The following is a 17,448-nucleotide window of genomic DNA, read 5'->3' as shown; positions in this document are numbered from 1 at the left end:
AGCGAATTCACTCCCTATTGTTGGGTTCTTCCCCAGTTACCAGAATCATTCTCAGCATTTGCATTTTGCTCCCAGCTTGCACCACCAATGTGCCATTCTACCATGGGTCTCTTTCATTTCCGGTGATAAGCAAATTCATCCATTACGTTGTTTTCAACAAGGTAATCCACATCATCCAAGTCCGAGTATGCCATTCTACCGACCCCCTCCAAACGATCGCTCGAGAATTGTCTTAGGCTGGTTTAAAGAGTTTCAATGATCTCTGAATCAAAAGTAATTCTTTTTGCCACTTAAGGGGATATCTCTACGAGTCACCTTCCCTAAGGTGTATCGTTGTGGTATCATGGCAACTTAACTCCTCGCTACGTTGACGATCGTTTACCACCTTCTTAAGTGTGGAATTATTGTCCACCTAGTGAACCTTCGTCATCCGTTTCTTCCACCCCTCTTGATGTGTATCTCGTGTCTCAACCCGAGAGATGGTTCTATGTCTCATTCCGGGAGTTAATCCTGAGTTGTTCGACCTTCGAGAAGAACCATTCTTTTAGGATTTTTTTTTCTTTCCTCTTCTTGTCATGATTAGCTGGAGTTCTCAGAGCAAGACGACAAGACAAAGATGGTGTTCAAATCAACGTTCATTTGAAGTGCAACCGGGATCGTGAAGATTATACTAGTTTGCGCTTCCCCTTCAGCCTACCCTACGCTTGAATCTCGAGACGAGATTCTTGTTTAGTGGGGGTGAGTTGTCACATCCCCAGCTTCTGGTAATGCACTGGGCTAGACCTCATGTGAGCATCATGTTTAAATTCAAATGAAATTGAATTGAGGAATTTTCAAAGCCTCAGAAGACCTCTAAAAATAACCAACATTTAAATTTCATCAAATGAGTCCAAGAAAATGTTCCTGTTATTCCATGGAAATATTGGTGAGAGGTAAAATTTAAACCAATATTTTTGGAGTCACAGAGATATTTATTTTGGCCATTTGAATTAATCCAATAACTATTTGCTTTGGATTATTTAATATATATTAAATATGACTCCAAATAATTCTGGAAGTTTGTGAGTGGCTTGGTATATATTGTAGTAAGCCACATAATAAACTACAGAATTTATTAAAATGGTTTAGTATTTTACTAAACTAAAACAAAACAGAACAAAATAGAAAACAATAAATAAAAACAGAAATAGAAAAGAGAAACAAAATAGAAAAAAAGGGGAGAGAGGCTTACCTGGGCCACTTACCTGCCTGGCCCAGCTTCTCCCGCGGCCCAGCGCGGCCCAGCCCACCTCCTCCCCCCCCCCTTGTCCTCTTCTTCCTCTGCCAGTAGGCAGAGGCGAGGCGTGGCGCGCGCCCGAAGAGCGCCGGCCACCTCCTGCTTCGCCGTGGCAGCCTCCCCGACTCCCTCGCGACGCCACGGAGACGCCCTCGCCCCCTGCACCTCCCCTCTCTCCCCTGGACCCCATTCCCTCCTCTGTTTCCCTCTCGCGCACACCACCGAGCGGAACTCGCCACCATCGTCGCCGTACCCATGGCCACCGGCCACCCCTAGCCTCACCGACGCCCCAGGAAGCTCCGCGGGTCCTTCCTCTACCTCGTCAACGAGCCACGAGGCCCCGGACGTGCCGCATCGCCGCCATCGACGTCGTCTTCTACCTCGGACACGCCGACCATCTTCGTCAAATTCGCCGGCTCCGGACCATCCCCGGCCTCGTCTCCGCCTCGAATGGATCCGCTGTGAGCCTCCGCTGCCTCTCCTGTGCTCGCCCCCTCCGTTCTCGCCCCCTAGCCCCATCTCCCACCGCGGCCGAGAGCTTCTCGCCGCCGGCCATGGCGTGGCCGTGGCCACAGCCACCGCAGCTCGTTCCCGAGCCCACCATCGTGATCAGCACGATCGCATGAAACCGTAGACACCCACAACGCCTCCTCCCGTGCTCTGCAACGCCACCCCAAGGTTGCCCGAGCTCCAGCAGCCGCAAAAGAGCTCGACGCCGGCAGCTCCGGCCACCCCAGCTCCTCCCACTTGCACTACCAGACGCGCGCGACCCCCAGCTACGCGTAGGACCAATCCGCCGTCCAAATGGTCGCCTGTGGGCGAAACCCGACGCGCTCCGCCACCACTGACCTCGCCGGCGACGAGCCGTCGGCCTAACCCCGGTCTAGTTAACCACTAATGACCCAGCTAACCTCCCCAGAGCCACTGACGTATGGGCCCCACGCCTTAGTTAATATTTATTATTTTTCTGTTAAGTGTTAAACTAACCCCCACGGGCCCACAGGTCAGTTTGACCTGGCCACGTCACACGTTGACTGGCCCCACATGACAGAGTTGACTTGATGACGTGGCCTTTGACCCGGCCCCACCTGCCATTGACACTAACTAGCCCTGTGTCACTGACGTGTGGCCCCCACACGTCAGGTTTGACCAGCAGCAGCGTCTGTTGACCTGCTGACGTCATAGTGACGCAATGCTGACGCAATAAGTATTTTCTGGATTTAAAAAAAATAATTAGGAAATTCCAGAAAATGCCTAAAACTTCTAAAATTCATAGAAATTCAACCGTAACTCCAAATTAAATAATTTATATATGAAAAATTATCAGGAAAATTCAAGGAATCCATCTGTACCATTTTCATGCATGTTAGAACAACTTATCACTACTGTTTAGAGCAAATGAAGTGAATGACATTTAAATAACCACATATGGAGTTTGAATTTGAATCTTGGATTCAAACCAACTTCATTTAATCTGGTTTTAGGTGCATTAGCCCAAAACACATTCATATTGCCATGTCATAGCATGCATCATATTGTGCATTGCATTGATCGTGTCTTTTCTGTATTTGCCGGTAATTGTCCCCTCTCGATAGACGTGATACCGATGATGTGATCGATGACACCGATGAAGAGCTATGCTATCTTCAGAAGTGCCAGGCAAGCAAAACCCCCTTGTTCATTCCGATACAATCCCACTCTCTCACTCCTGCTCTCTTTTACTGCATTAGGACAACAACGATTCAACTGTTACTTGCTGCGGTAGCTGAACCCCTTTATCCTTTGCATGACCTGTCATTGCCACAGTAAATAGATGAAACCCACTAGCATGAGTAGGAGTTGTTTGAGCCCTGATGTGCCTACTCAATTATGTTTGTTGTCATGCCTGCTACTGCTTAGAGTTGAGTCAGGTCTGATTCGTCGGGGATGAATCAGAGGCGTGTGAACATGTCCTACTGTGTGTGAGCTAAGTGTGTGAACACGATTTGGTAAAGGTAGCGGTGACAGGCCATGTAGGAGTACATGGTGGGTTGTCTCATTGCAGCCGTCCTCAGGAACTGAGTTCTGTGTTTGTGATCCATGATTCAGCTACTACCACGCATTGGGCCCGAAACCAATGGACCCTCTCGGCTTCTTGATCACCCTTGTCCTCTGTCCAGGAGTTGCAAGTAGTTTCTAGTGTTTGTAGTATGCTGGAGGCCGTGCGCAGCGCTGACCGTAGGGGTGGGCTGTGATGCGGTAGGCACGTGGCCGGGTAAACCGGGCGCCCGTTTGGTGTCACGGAACCCTGTTCACATCGTTTGGGGCTGTCAGCGAAACTCCGGCCGGATCTCCTCATGGATGGAACCCGAATAGGCGATAAACCTGGACTAGAGACTTGAGTGTTTAGGCAGGCCGTGGCCGACACCCACGTTGGGCTTCCGCTTGAAGGTTGCCGAGTACATGTCGTGTAAACGGCGGTAAGTGGTGAGAGCGTGTGTGAAGAAGTACACCCCTACAGGGTTAATATGATCTATTCGAATAGCCGTGTCCGCGGAAAAGGACTTCTGGGTTGCTTATATCAGTTCATAGACAAGTGAAAGTGGATACTCTAAAATACGCAAGATAAGCGTGAGTGCTATGGATGGCGTTCTCGTAGGGGGACGGGAGCGGATCCATAGTGGTGTATTGATATGGTGAATATGTGGACTCGTGTGCGCCACCTCAAAAGAGTCGCTTGCAGTCGTAGTTTAGGATAGCCACCGAGTCAAAGCTGGCTTGCTGCAGTTAAACCCCACCATCCCCTTGTTGAAAATGATGCATATGTAGTTAGTTCTGATGTAAGTCTTGCTGGGTACATTTGTACTCACGTTTGCCTATTTTATGTTTTTGCAGAGAGACTTCGGTCTCACTAGTAGTTCCGCTTGGACTTCGACGTTTAGCTTGATACCTCAGCTACGATCTTGTGCCCTCGGCAGGATCTGATAGATAGTCAGGCTTCTCAGCCTTTTTCATTTATAGATGTCTGTACTCAGACATGATAGCTTCCGCTTGTGCTTTGACTTGTATGCTCTGATTGTTGGGTCATGAGACCCATGTTTGTAATATCTCGCTCCTCGGAGCCTATTGAATAATTACTTGAGTCGTAGAGACATGTTGTGATGCCATGTTGTATTTGCACATATCGAGCATATTGTGTGTATGTTATTGAAATGCTTGGTATGTGTGGGATCTGACCATCTAGTTGTTTATCTTTAGTAGCCTCTCTTACCGGGAAATGTCTCCTAGTGTTTCCACTGAGCCATGGTAGCTTGCTACTGCTCCGGAACACTTAGGCTGGCCGGCATGTGTCCTTCTTCGTTCCTGTGTCTGTCCCTTCGGGGAAATGTCACGCGATGAATACCGGAGTCCTGTTAGCCCGCTACAGCCCGGTTCACCGGAGTCCTGCTAGCCCAGTGCTACAGCCTGGATTCACTCGCTGATGACCGACACGTTCGATGCTGGGTCATGGATGCCTGTCCCTGTAAGTTTGTGCCACTTTGGATTTACGACTAGCCATGTCAGCCCGGGCTCCTTATCATATGGATGCTAGCGACACTGTCATATACGTGTGCCAAAAGGCGCAAACGGTCCCGGGTAACGGTAAGGCGACACCCGTGGGAATACCGTGCGTGAGGCCGCAAAGTGATATGAAGTGTTACATGCTAGATCTATGTGGCATTGAGTCGGGTATGGTGAATATGTGGACTCGTGTGCGCCACCTCAAAAGAGTCGCTTGCAGTCGTAGTTTAGGATAGCCACCGAGTCAAAGCTGGCTTGCTGCAGTTAAACCCCACCATCCCCTTTGTTGATAATGATGCATATGTAGATAGTTCTGATGTAAGTCTTGCTGGGTACATTTGTACTCACGTTTGCCTATTTTATGTTTTTGCAGAGAGACTTCGGTCTCACTAGTAGTTTCGCGTGGACTTCGACGTTTAGCTTGTTACCTCAGCTACGATCTTGTGCCCTCGGCAGGATCTGATAGATAGTCAGGCTTCTCAGCCTTTTTCATTTATAGATGTCTGTACTCAGACATGATAGCTTCCGCTTGTGCTTTGACTTGTATGCTCTGATTGTTGGGTCGTGAGACCCATGTTTGTAATGTCTCGCTCCTCGGAGCCTAATGAATAATTACTTGAGTCGTAGAGACATGTTGTGATGCCATGTTGTATTTGCACATATCGAGCATATTGTGTGTATGTTATTGAAATGCTTGGTATGTGTGGGATCTGACCATCTAGTTGTTTATCTTTAGTAGCCTCTCTTACCGGGAAATGTCTCCTAGTGTTTCCACTGAGCCATGGTAGCTTGCTACTGCTCCGGAACACTTAGGCTGGCCGGCATGTGTCCTTCTTCGTTCCTGTGTCTGTCCCTTCGGGGAAATGTCACGTGATGAATACCGGAGTCCTGTTAGCCCGCTACAGCCCGGTTCACCGGAGTCCTGCTAGCCCAGTGCTACAGCCTGGATTCACTCGCTGATGACCGACACGTTCGATGCTGGGTCATGGATGCCTGTCCCTGTAAGTTTGTGCCACTTTGGGTTTACGACTAGCCATGTCAGCCCGGGCTCCTTATCATATGGATGCTAGCGACACTGTCATATACGTGTGCCAAAAGGCGCAAACGGTCCCGGGTAAAGGTAAGGCGACACCCGTGGGAATACCGTGCGTGAGGCCGCAAAGTGATATGAAGTGTTACATGCTAGATCTATGTGGCATTGAGTCGGGGTCCTGACAGCGTTGGTATCAGAGCTTGACTGCCTGTAGGATTACCAAGCCAAACTGGTAGAAAGTTGAGTCTAGAAATTCTTTAGTTATATAAGGGAATTGATTGTGGGATGGAACGTAAGGCTCTTTTTACTCCTTATACCTCATGGCCTTCTGATCTGAGTCATCATCTTCTCTTCTACGGGGATTAAGAACTAGGCTATCTCTTCTTTCTATTAGGATCACGTGTTACTAATCAGTGGACTTATAAGATTGTTGGATTCAAGCTTGAGTTCAGTTGCTACTACTTCCGTATGTTAATTGTTGATCTCAAAACCTTGATATCGTGCTTCTGAGTGGTTATGCCACCATTTTTGTGAATGTCTCAAATCTTTTCTGAGCATTTACAGCCGTTATGCTGTCCGAGTCATCCCAGGTTTCTAAGTAGTCTGATGCATTTGCAAATCCTTTTCCTCTGGTTTCAATGTCTTTTATATGCGAATTGTGATAGAATCAAAAGCAAATTAGTGGATATGAGGATGGATCTGATTGCTGGCAAGTTAGGAGGAGATCTAGAATCTAAGGCAAGAGAGATCAGGGACCAGGAGGATAAGGATCTGTCAGACAAAGGAAAGGAAATATATCACCGATTGCCAAGCATAGGAATCAGAGTTGGAGCGGAAAATTATATCCTGCCCGGCAATGAGCATCAGTCATCAACAGGGGATAGGAACTCTGATAGTATAAATCTTCCGTGCTCCGCAGAGGCGTTCCACGCACACCACCCGCAGCAAAACATTGAAAAGAGTGTACCCTCCATGGCTGAGTAGAACAACCGCATGGACAAGGCACCAATGGACCCTAGTGGATAGGTAGCTGCCATGGGTGACTCGGAGTTTGGATCGAGGCCGCTAGCCCATGGTAGCTCCTCAAGGGACAGGGGTGACATGTTCCACACTCCGATCGGCCAAGGAGTGCTGGTGTCCCAGGGAGTAAGGTATGTTGAGAGCGAGCATGTCATAGCTCGTGTGTTCCTGATGAACATGGATGTGCAGAGGCCAAATGTGGTGGAGCTGAACCTGGCAAGGCAGAGAGCAGCCATGCGATCAAGGTGGATTGTTGTTGGCCTGTTCTTCTCGGTGCAGATCTTCAGCATCAGCGGGCTCTTCCAAGAGCTCAAGAGCAAGTGGGGGCTGAGGGGGCGCCTTAGCTACACTCCACTCAAGAACAACTGTTTCACCTTCGAGTTTGAGCACGAAGGGAACCTCGGGTTCATCCTCAACAATGGGCCATGGACCCATAAAGGAGATGCCTTCCTCATAGTGGTGGTGGACGGGAGCGTGAGGCAGTCGATGTGGAGGTGGCCCACATTCCAATGTGGGCACGCATCTATTACGCCCCTCTGATCATGCTCTTCGAATCGGTGGCCAGAGCCCTTGGCACCAAGCTTGTGAGGTGCTGGAGGTGGATGCAGACAATGAAGGCAGAATTTGGGGCAATTACATGCGAGTTCGCGTAAACCATGATGTGGATGAGCCCATTACAAACAAGTTAGAGTCTTATGATAATGCCGAGGGAAAGATGTATAAGCTGAATGTAAAATATGAGAGGCTCCCTAGGTTTTGTAGTGTCTGTGGCCATCTAGGCCATGGGCAGCGCGATTGTAAGCTATCGGAGGATCTCCAAGAGATGAGATACTCGGCAGCATTGCGCGCTTCTCCTTTTAAAAGAAGTAGTATGAGAGGAGGGGTCATCGTCCCGGAAGCAAGCAGTGCAGGCTGTTTCCTCCTGTTCGAGCCAGAGAATATGGGTGCAGTAAAGATGATCCAGTAGAAGAAGGATATGAAGAGGTATGTCAGGGTCCCAGAGAAGGTGTTGACTGACCCCTTGGTTCAGGCTGCTATTGCGGCAGTTAGCAGGATCAAGCTGGACTCCGGCAGTGGTGAGGATGGTAGCTCGAGCGGCGCAGCCAGCGGCACTCAGAACCAGGATAAGGCTGGCTAGGATGAGGTGGTGGATGGTTCAGCTGACAAAGGGGTGAGCAACAACAACTTTAATCCTCCCATGCATTCTGCTCATGTCTATGATGTAACTAACAGAGGTTGTGTGGAGACAGACTCGACTTTTCCACCAGGTTTTGTTCCTCACCATTGCCATGGACCGATGTAGCTTGTGGAAGCTGTAAAGGGGAGCCACGCAAATGGGGGGTCATATTAGCTCCCAGAGACATGGCATTGGATGACATGGAGGAAAAGAAAACACAGAGAAGGAAAAGCTTCTGGAATATAGAAAGAAAGAGGACCCAACAAACAATCTAGTGGTGAACAGAAAAATTAAGAAGAAGCAGAATGGAACCGCATCAGTCCTAGGGAAAAGAGGCCCGGTTGCATCTCCTGGAATGGACAATCCTGAAGATAGTAAGGGGGACAGCTCAAGTGAGCAATGTAAGAAAAAGAAAGCTCCTGAGGAGGAGGAGGGAAAGAGCATGGAGGAAAAAGAGGGTGGAATGGCAGCAACCAAGCCCAAGGCTCTCGGTCAACTGACGGGTGCTGAGGACAGCACCCGTCAGGAGCCATGACGCTCATCAGTTGGAACTGCCAGGGGATTGGCCAACCCCGGACAGTTCGAGAGCTTGTGGAGCTTGTCCGCATTCACAATCCCAAACTAGTGTTCTTGTCCGAGACTCGGAAAAGCTCTGAGTTCTTGAATAATCTGAGATGCGGCTAGGTCTCCGTCATTGTATCGTGCAAGTTGGCTCTGAGAAGGGTGTCGGCATGGCTTTCTTCTATGATGAAAGTGTCAAAACTAATAAAATCATTGTTGGCCCGAGGAACATAGATGTGTTGATCCGCTTGTGTCCTAATGGTGTGCAATGGAGGGGTACTTTCATCTATGGGGAACCGAGAGCTCGTGAGAGACATCATATGTGGGAGCTCTTGAGAAGAATTAGATGCAATGCATCCGAACGATGGCTCATGATAGGTGATTTCAATGAAACTATGTGTCAAAGCGAGCACTTCTCGCGAGCTAGGAGATCTGAATCAAATATGGCAGAGTTTAGGAGGGTGCTAACAGATTGCAACTTGCATGATCTGGGGTATAAGGGCACGACTTGGACGTACGATAATAAGCATAAGGGCGTAAACAATGTGAGGGCATGTTTGGACAGAGCGGTGGCTTCTCTTGAGTGGAGCAGGGTGTTTGGAGAGGCATCGGTCCAGCATATCTGCTCATCCAGATCTGATCATTCACCACTTTTGTTGCGCCTCGGCAAGAGACAGGAGTGGAGGCCAGTAAAGAAAACTTTCAGGTATGAGGAAATGTGGGACAGAAATGACACCTTATCGGTTGTGATCAGTGGCGCTTGGAGAGAGCGGGACATGGAAGCGAGCCTCAAAGGGGTAGCCAGCAAACTAATGACTATACAGGATGTGCTGAGTCGATGGGCCCAGAGAGAGTTTGATTCGGTTCAGAATAGCATTCGATCTCTTCGAGGGAGCCTTCAGAAATTGTGCATGCTTCCCCCATCCCTAGGAACATATTCAAGAATAAAGAAGATTGCAACAGACCTCGATGAATGGCTACTACAGGAGGAGCAAATGTGGAAGTAGAGATAAAGGATAAAGTGGCTGCGGGAAGGAGACAAGAACACAGACTTTTTCCACAGGAAAGCTACATGGAGGAGAAATAAAAACAAAATAGTCAAACTGAAGAGAGAGGACGGGTCATGGGCTGATAACAGAGAGCAGATTCATAAATAAATCAATGATTATTTCAAGGGTTTATACAAGAGGGACAACAATGTGGATCCTCAACCACTGTTAGACTTGCTCCCTAACAAGGTTGAGAGCTACATGAACGATGCTTTGATCAAGCCATTTACAGAGAAGGAGGTCAGTGACGCACTCTTCCAAATTGGCCCACTAAAGGCGTCGGGACCGGATGGCTTCCCAGCACAGTTCTTCCAAAGGAATTCGGTAGTTCTCAAAGAGGAGATTATTCAAGGTGTCATCATTTTCTTTGCAAAGGTTGAGATGCCGGAAGGTGTAAATGTGACCACGATTGTTCTGATCCCGAAGACAAATGATCCATGGTGTATCAAAGATTACCGCCCAATTAGCCTATGCAATGTCTTGTACAAAATCATTTCTAAGGTGTTGTTTAATAGGCTGCGGCCTTTCCTTGATGAACTTATTTCTGAGACTCAGAGCGATTTCATCCCAGTAAGAATGATCACAGATAACGCAATCATTGCATTCGAATGTTTCCACAAGATCCAGAACAGCAAAAACAAAAGGGGCTCCCACTACGCATACAAGCTCGACCTTGCAAAAGCATATGATCGTGTTGACTGGGACTTCTTGGAAAAAGTGGGATTTTGACGAAAAATGGATCAAGTGGGTGATGGTGTGTGTCAGATCAGTAAAATTTTTAGTCAGGTGCAACGGAGAGATGTTGGATCTGTTTATCCCAACCAGAGGTTTAAGACAATGTGACCCCCTAACACAATACCTATTTTTGTTTGTGGCGGACGGTTTAGTGTCCCTTCTAAAGAATGAGTTAGAATTGGGAAGCATTATGCCCATCAAGATTGCTCGTGGAAGCCCGGGGATATCAAACCTACTGTTCGCCGATCATAGTCTCCTTTTTTAAAAGCTTTGGTTGAACAGGCGTGGAAAGTGAGAGAGGTGTTGGACTCCTATCAAAGCGCTACAGGCCAACTGCTCAGTCGTGCCAAATGCACACTACTACTACCAGAAACAATCCTAACCCACGTAAGAGAGAGCATCAAGGAGACACCGGAGGTTGAGGCAATATGCTTTAAGAGTAAGTACCTAGGGCTCCCCACCCTCGAAGGCAGAATGAAGAATGATAAATTCCAGCCTATCATAGAGAGGTTTGGAAAAGGATGCAATGGCTGGAGCGAAAGATTCATGTCGAGGGCGGCCAAGGAGGTGATGTTAAAGCCGTGGCACAAGCTCCTCCCACTTTTATCATGGGAGTGTTCAAACTTAACTAGAGTTTCTGTGACAAGTATGAAAACCTTATAAGGGACTTCTGGTGGGGGGATAATGAGGACAAGAGGAAAGTACACTGGATATCATGGGAGAATATGACAAAGCCTAAGAGAGTAGGAGGCATAGGATTCCGTGATATGCACCTCTTCAATCAAGCCTTACTAGCCAAGAAAGGGTGGAGACTAATCCAAAACCCAAATAGCCTTTGTGAGAGGGTCCTCAAATCAAAATATTTTCCTAATGGGAACATCCTTGATACTGTCTTTGCTTCGGATGTCTCTCCGTCTTGGAGAGGTATTGAGTTTGGGCTGGAATTACTTAAGAAGGGTCTTATTTGGCGAGTTGGAAATGGTAGGAACATACAAATAACAAGGGACCAATGGATACTAAGGAAGGAAGGATCGAAAGCAGCCTCTTTTGTGACAAGAACAAGACTCAGATGGGTCAACTAGCTCATTGATGAAGAGACCAAAGAATGGAAATATGAAGTGGTGAATCAGATTTTTCATGACTTTGATGTGGTGGATATCTGTAGGATGAGGATTCCAAGAGCTGAAGTAGAGGATACTGTGGCTTGGCATTATGAGAAAAATGGGATATTCTCGGTGAAAAGTGCATACAAACTTGCAGATTCTTTGAAGAGAAATACCATTGCCGAGGCATCCACTTCAGGGTGAGATCTGGAGGATCGCGAAATTTGGGATGCTACCTGGAAAGCGAAGATACCAAACAAGGTGAAAATCTTTGGTTGGAGAGTTGCTACAAAAACCCTTGCCACAAAATAAAATGCTTGCAGGAGAACTATGGACAATGATAGTGTTTGTGACATATGCGGCATGGCTCCAGAGGATATTCCATGATGTCATTGCGTGTACCAGGAGCAAAGCACTTAGACATGAAATGAGGAGGCATTGGGAGCTGCCAAGGGAAGTTGACATTAGGGATACAGGGCCAGATTGGCTACAGCTCCTCCTTCTCGCAAACCCCGAGGCAGTCAGAAGGAATATCCTTCTACTGCTATGGCAGGCTTGGAATCTGAGAAAGAACATTGTCCATGGAGACGGGAAGGAAAGGGTTGCGGGAGCCGTGCTTGCTCTAATCAGGCTGCACGAGGATCTGGCAGTAGCGAAAAGTGGTCAATTGGATGAAAAGAACATAAACAAATTGTCGGTCTTTCCGACGATGCCCCAGAATTCTGCTCATTAAACACCTAATCATTGGAATGCCCCCCCTCCGGGTGTAGCTAAGTTAAATACGAACGCATCCTTCCTTGCCGACACAGGTGAGGCATGGGGCTCTGGAGCAATCCAAATTGTCCCTACAAAAATTTACAGAATAAAATAAGTTTATTTAGTATTTTTACTAAATCAGAAACAAATGTCAGAAAAATAGAAAAGAAAACAAAAAGGGAAAGAAACTTACCTGTGCAGCCCGGTACTGTGTAGCCTGGCCTGTCCCAGCAGGCCGGCCAAGCCAGCTGGCCATACAAGTCGTCCACCTCCCCGCGCCAAAAGGACGTCAGGCACGCGCTCGCGTGCACGGCCACGCGTCTGACCGCACCTCCTACCTGCCTGGCCTCTCCCTCGACGCCCTGGCCAGCCCGGATGTTGACAGCGACCCTCCCCAGGCCTCTCTCACTCTCTCCTGTCCTCCTCCCCGCCTCTGTCGCCCTCTCCCACGACAGCCGAAGCGCTGCCGCCGTCGTAGCACACTGCCGACGTGCTCCCCGCCGTCCCCTCGCCCCTCCGTTGTGTCCACGAGCTCCGCGTTGTCGCCTGCTACCTCCCCGTCAAGCCACACGACGCGGGAAGCCTTGGAGAGCCACCATCACCGTCGTCTTCACCTCCTTCCGCTGGAGATCGCCTTCGCTGCCCCGTCGACCTCAGCGCATCCCCGAGCCCGCTAAGCTGCCCTTCTAAACCACCATGAGCTCATGCATGTTTTGCCCCTAACCCTGTGGCTTGCCACTCGCCGTAGTCGTCGTTTTTAGATTGTTGTAGCACCTCGCCGCCGTTCATGTCACCGTCGTTGCTCTAGCCACCACAGCTCGCAACCGCGCGCGTCACCGTGCTTCTGGTGACGCCAGGAGGCCGTAGAGGCCCTCAGCAGCTCTTGTCGTGCACTGCAGCACCCCGCACGCGCCTGGCCGAACTCTGGCCACCGCCTCGAGCTCGTTTCCGGCGAGCTAAGGCCACCTCTGCCCCTCCTGCTTGCTCCAACTGACGCGGACGAGCCCCAGCTCCTCGCCCGTGGTCTCCGCCGCAGGAATGGTCGTCGGAGGGCGTTTTCTGAGCCCCTCTGCTGCGTTCGACCTCACCGGTGGCTAAATGCCGGCGAGTTTGACCGGTTTGACCCACTAACTGACTCAGCTGGAGTCACTGACATGTGGGCCCTGCCCCAGCTAATTTGTAGTTAGGTTAGTGTTAGTGTTAATTAACCCTGTTAATTAACTGTGACACTGACATGTGGACCCCACATGCCAGCTTTGACCTGGTCAGCTCCGTTGACCTGCTGACGCAGGCATGACGCAGTTCTGACGCTGTTAATTCTTTTTCTAGTTTTAAAATAAAATCAGGAAAATCCAGAAAATGTTATAAACTTCAAAAAATCATACAAATTCAACCGTAGCTCAGATTGAAGTAATTTATACATGAAAAATTATCAGAAAAATTCAGTCTATCCATCTGTACTAGTTTCATGAATGAAAAACCAACTTATATCTACTCTATAAGTGAAAGCTCATAAATGGCATTTATAAGAGCTTATTTTGGAGTTGCATTTGAATCCTTGGTTCAAATGGATTTCATGCTAATGAATACTAGTTGCATTAGCTCAAACAACATCATATCTACATGCCATGTTCATGCATCATATTGTTGCATATGCTTGTGTATTGATTGTCGACACTGTTCCTTCTTGATAGGTCCTGCTCCGGAGAGTGCTCTAGAGTACCTGTCTGTGGAGCAGTGCCCCCCTATTGATCTACCAGGCAAGAAAACCCCCTTGTTCATTCCGATACAATCCCACTCTCTCGCTCCTACTCTCTGTTATTGCATTAGGACAACAACGATTCAACTGCTACTTTATGCTGCGATAGCTGAACCCATTACTCTGCATGACCTGTCATTGCCACAGTAAATAGTTGAAAACGCACTAGCATGTGTAGGAGTTGATTGAAGCCATGTTGTGTTCCTACCATGCCATGCCTGCTATTTCTCTGAGTGTGTCAGGTCTGCTTCATTGGGAATGAATTGAGTGCAGTGCTCTATGTTCTGATGCTGAGAGTTAAGTGTGTGAACACGATTTGGTAAAGGTAGCGGTGAGAGGCCATGTATGAGTACATGGTGGTTTGTCTCACTGGAACCGTCCTTAAGCACTGAGTTCTGTGTATGTTGTCCAATGACTTGCTACTACCACACATTGGGCTCCGGGCACTCCAAGCCCTCTCGACTTATTAACCGACTTCATCTCTGTCCAGGAGTCGCAACTAGTTTCTGGTGTTTGTAGGTAGTGTTATTCTTCTACCAAGTGGCACCTGGCAGGGTGGGCTTGGGACAAACTAGGCACACGTGGCATGGTGTACTAAGTGTCACCCAGTTGGTGGGCTTGGGAACCCTGCTCACATTGTTTGGGGCCATGATGGAAACCTCGGTCGGACTCCCTTGCGGATAGAACTCTAATAGGCGATAAACCTGGATTAGAGTCTTGTGTGGTTAGTCAGGTCGTGGCCGACACCCCCGCCAGGCTTCCGCTTGAAGGTTTCCGAGATACATGACGTGTACATGGCGGTAAGTGGCAAGAGCGTGTGTGAAGAAGTACACCCCTGCAGGGTTAACATGATCTATTCGAATAGCCGGGTCCGCGGATATGGACTTCTTGGATGCTTACGTGGTACATAGACAACTTGAAGTGGATACTCTAAAATGCTCAAGACAAGTGTGAGTGCTATGGATGGCCTTCTCGTAGGGAGACGGGGATGAATCCATAGTAGTGTATTGTGTGGTGATTAGTGGACTCGTGTGTGATATCTCACCTCAAAGAAGCTACTCTTAGTCATAGAACATGATATCCACTGAGTCAAAGCTGGCTTGCTGCAACTAAACCGCACATTACCTTCTTGATACAAATGCATGTATGATAGGATCTGATGTAAGTCTTGCTGAGTATCTTTCTACTCACGTTGCTTAATTTATGTTTTTGCAGCGGAGACTTCGGTCTTACTAGTTTCCGTGGACTTCGACAAGTAGCTTGTACCTCAGCTATGATCTTGATCGGATGTTGTATATAGACAGGCTCTTCAGCCTTTTACATTTGTAGATGTCTATACTCAGTCATGTAATGCTTTCGGTTGTTGCTTGTATGCTCTGAATGTTGGGTCATGTGACCCCTATTTGTAATAAATGCAATGATGGCTCTTCTGAGCCTTTATCTATATGAATTGTTGAGTTATGTTGTGATGACATGTTGTACAGCACATACTTGCATGTTATGCGTACGTGTAATGTGTATTGCTATGTGTGGGATCCGATGATCTATTTGTTTATTCTTGGTAGCCTTTCTTATGGGAAAATGTCTCCTAGTGCTTCCACTGAACCATGGTAGCTCGCTACTGCTCCGGAACACTTAGGCTGTCCGGCATGTGTCCTTCTTCGTTTATGTGTCCGTCCTTTCGGGAAAATGTCACGCGTTGTTCACTTAAGTCCTTGTAGCTTGCTACGACTTGGGTTCATAGGTTGGTGATCGACACGTTCGTTGTTGGGTCATGTATGTTTGTTCCTGTAAGTTTGTGCCACCTTGGTTTTACGACTAGCCATGTTGGCCTGGGTTCTCTGTCATATGGATGCTAGCGACACAATCATATACGTGAGCCAAAAGGCACAAACGGTCTCAGGCCAGGTAAGGTGGCACCCGTGAGAATACCGTGCGTGAGGCCGCAAAGTGATATGATGTGTTACATGCTAGATCGGTGTGACTTAGGATTGGGGTCCCGACAGCTTTGGTATCAGAGCCTGACTGCCTGTAGGATTACTAAGCCAAACTGGTCGAAGTTGAGTCTAGAATTTTTTTAGTTATATAAGGGAATTGATTGTGGGAGGGAACGTAAGGCTCTTTTTACTCCTCATACCTCATGGCCTTCTGATCTGAGTCATCCTATCTTTCCTACGGGTTTAAGGAACTAGGCTTTCTCTTTCGTCTATCCGGATCACGTGTTACTACTCCGTAGTCCTTTAGGATTGGTTGCTCAGAGTCATATCCCAGTTTTTGAGAACTTCCGGTGTAGCCGTTTAGTATTATCTCAGAACCTTGAGTGGTGATGTTGAGTTGTTGTACTATTCCATTTTAGCAGGATGTCTCATTCTAAGCATTTTACTGTTGTTATGCTGTCGGAATTGTCTTAGGAGTTCGAGAGTTACTAATTCCCTTGTCCTATGTTCTGCAACCTTTAGCTGATGTTGATTCCATCCTTGGTATCATTTCTCAAGATGTCATCAGTTAAGTGAAGTTCTGTTGCTCGTAGCCAGAACCACGGAGATGGTAGGGATGAGGATCCTCCCGACCAGCCTTCATTGGCAGAGTTCATGTTAGAGATGGAGAGGAACAAGCGTGAGTCTAACCACTTGTTGGCACGTATCGAGGAGAACACCGCACATCAGTTCAAGGAGTTTGCGACCATCCATGACTTCATCAGCTTGCACCCACCCACCTATCATCATTCCATTGAGCCACTCGATGCAGATGACTGGCTCCGTAGCATCACTCATAAGTTACATTCCGTGAACGTAGCTGAAGATGACAAGGTCACCTATGCCACATACCACCTGGAAGGTCCTGCTAGTCTTTGGTCGCAGAACTACAGGGCTATGCTTCCGGCTGGCCAGATACCCACCTGGAGAGATTTCACTAAGGCTTTTTGCGAGCATCACATTCCTCAGGCCCTCACCAATCGCAATAGAGAAGAGTTATGTAGTTTCACCCAGAGTAATATGGTTGTTGATGCTTATAGTAGAGAGTTTGAGAACCTCGCTCGCTATGCTGCAGAAGAGGTGTCCATGGAAGCCAAGAAGCGGGCTAGGTTCCGGAAGGGTCTCAACCCCAAGTTGCATCATGATCTCCACCTGCATCATTACATTCCAAGCTCTTGTGAACAAGGCCATTAATGCAGAGACAGCCCATCTCACTTACGAGGAGTCTCGTAAACACACCCGTGATTTGGGATCTTCCTCCGGCTCCAGCTCTCAGAAGCGCCGGATTTGGGTTATGAACTTCGCTCTTCCTTCCGGTTATTCACTGAGGCCATCCTACGTGGCGCCTCACCCAGCTCAGTCATATGCTCCACCCAGGCCTACTGGTAGACCGCTTGTCGATGCGAGTCCATGTCCAACTTCAGGGACTTGCTTCATATGCGGAAAGCCTGGACACTATGCAC

Source organism: Triticum dicoccoides, chromosome 2B (assembly GCF_002162155.2).
Source record: "Triticum dicoccoides isolate Atlit2015 ecotype Zavitan chromosome 2B, WEW_v2.0, whole genome shotgun sequence".
NCBI lineage: Eukaryota > Viridiplantae > Streptophyta > Magnoliopsida > Poales > Poaceae > Triticum > Triticum dicoccoides.
This window is presented reverse-complemented; position numbering follows the sequence as displayed.